The sequence below is a fragment of the Octopus bimaculoides genome, chromosome 6 (assembly GCF_001194135.2).
Source record: "Octopus bimaculoides isolate UCB-OBI-ISO-001 chromosome 6, ASM119413v2, whole genome shotgun sequence".
In the NCBI taxonomy this organism is placed as follows: Eukaryota; Metazoa; Mollusca; class Cephalopoda; order Octopoda; family Octopodidae; genus Octopus; species Octopus bimaculoides.
Window position 1 is genome coordinate 110,740,319 of NC_068986.1, and position 2,707 is coordinate 110,743,025.

Sequence of the window (2,707 nt, forward strand, 5' to 3'; positions counted from 1 at the left end):
AATTGTTGTTTCGATAAAAAGACAGATAAAATGTTGCCTCTTATGATACTTAATAAAGTGGCCATACCAGTTTCCTTGGTGATGCAATCTCAGTCTCTTTCTTTCTCTCACTCTCTCTCTCTCTCTCTTTCTTTCGTTCACTCTAATCGACTACATCACGCCAGAAATATCAGATGTGCAGCCATCATTATGTAAACCTTACTTTTAACAGTAATCTATTTAATACACATTAGTATATTTAAACCAATATAGCTATCAGTGGCGCCATTGTAAGTAACATGAGCAGGTAGCAGTTGACTTTTCATGCAATCACTTCAGTAGATATTATCAAATTATATAATCAGAGTATGGAAGACCAACGTCGTTATCGTTGTTGTTTTTCACGTTGTCGTGTATCGGTTGACAGAATAATTAGAGCGTCAAAGATATCTGTTCAATTCCCGATGAAATCAAGTTGCTCTTGAGTTCGATAAAATATAATGGCTGCCAAGTAATTGTTTTCTTCCAGTCGGCTATTTCCATCCAGATGCGATGTTTGATCCAGGAGTGTAGCCTTGTCATTGAGACGAACTACAGAAAATCCTGTTTGACAGACGGCAACTACAGATGCTCAACGTCAGCGAATCGCTGCAAATGTCGTAGCCTCAGAGCTCGTCTACCTGTCATAAGCAATAACGCGCCCGTTCCACCAAGCAGAGGATACTGACAGTTAATGGTCTGTCTGACTCGGATGAGAGCAGTGGTTTCTTTCCGTCTGAGTGTCAGTGTGTGTCAATTTTTGTGTATGTAGGAGGAAGAGAGAGTTTTTGACTGAGGTTCTTCCGTGTTGCTGGCTTTCGTTGCTGAACGCCATGTCGCTGATGCAGTACATATTTTTCTTGCTGTTGGTGCTAATTCCACCACTGCATATGTTGCTTCTACGGCAACATATATATATCATAGGCGCAGGAGTGGCTGTATGGTAAGTAGTTTGTTTGCCAACCACATGGTTCCGGGTTCAATTTGTGGATTTAGTAGACGGAAACTGAAAGAAGCCCGTCGTATATATGTATATATATACATATATATATACATATATATATATAATATATATATATAAATATATATATATATATATTTCCATATATATATATATATACATATATATATATATATATATATATATATATATATATATATATATATATATATATATATATATATATATACATCCGTATGCATGTGCTTCTGTGTTTACATGTGTACGTATATACATATACCTGTACATGCATGTATATATACGTACACACACACAAACACACACACATATGTGTGTAATGATTGGGCTTACACAGTGTCTGCTTTTAGAATTCATCCCCAAGCCATTGGGCTGGGGCTATGGTAGAAGGCACGTTGCCCAGGTACCGCGCAGTGAGATTGAACTTGCTATCACATATTTGCAAAGCGTATCTCATAACTACAGACAGATCTATTTGGCTATAGATATATGCCCTTCTAGATACCCTGAGGCAAACAAGAAAACTTTCAAACCCTGTGCTTATGTGAGATTAATGTTTTTTTCTTTCTGTTGTTGCTATTATTATTATTATTATTATTATTATTATTATTATTATTATTATTATTATTATTATTATTATTATTATTTATGAATTATAGCCTTTTAACAACATACTGATTAGATGTGACGTCTTAAAATTATGTCCATATTTCAAAAGTGGATGCCAATAACTTTAAATCTATTCTCGTTATTATTGTTCGTGCTAGTCACGTCTGACTGCCACCTGACATGTAATCAACATCCGGTTAGCAGTTGCACTAAATATGCTAGCATCCAACTTTATAATTGATACAGACAATAACTATATAATGTATATCCTTAACTGATTAATATGCAGACAGATGACAGACATGCAGATATATCTGTAGGTAGACGGACACACGTAAATGGAGCTACTTAGATGGATGTAAAGAACGCTACCTATATTGTGTATAGATTGATGAACAGATAAATTAATAGATATGTATCTAGTTAATGGAGTTGTGGCTTTGTGGTAAGAGGCTTGCTTCCCATTCACATGGTTCTGGTTTCAGTTTCAGTGCATGTCATCTTAGGCAAGTGTCTTCTACTTTAGCTTCAAGGAGACCAAAGCCTTGTGAACAAAATTGGTAAACAAAAATTGAAAGAAGTACGTCGTTCCCTATGAACTTCTTGGACCATCTTATAAATCTTTCTGACGAAGCATAGAGGCATACACAAGTACCCTAATTTTATCTACAGATTACTACATTACTTTGAAAAGATGGAAATAATATGTGGGGTACTGTAACCTTTTGACTGAAACAACTGTAAGAAACTGCTCTTCTTTCTCTATTCTAGAAATTACTAATACATTACACATGTATTTATATATTATCTGAACTGTTTAGAAGAAATAAATAGACATATGATGTCTAACATCTGATGAATACTAATTCTGGATTCCCTCCATTTTCTTCTTGCAATATAAATTACGGGTAAAACCACTTAGTACCTTCACCTAATTATTATAAGCAGTAGGATAATTGCTACGCAATAACCAACACTTGTGTATTAATTAGGTGTTGTACCAGTAGTATATTGGATAGATACTATCCCTTAGTTGGTTGGATTCATAACCTCTAACTTTCTTTGAATTATATATATATATATATATATATATATATATAT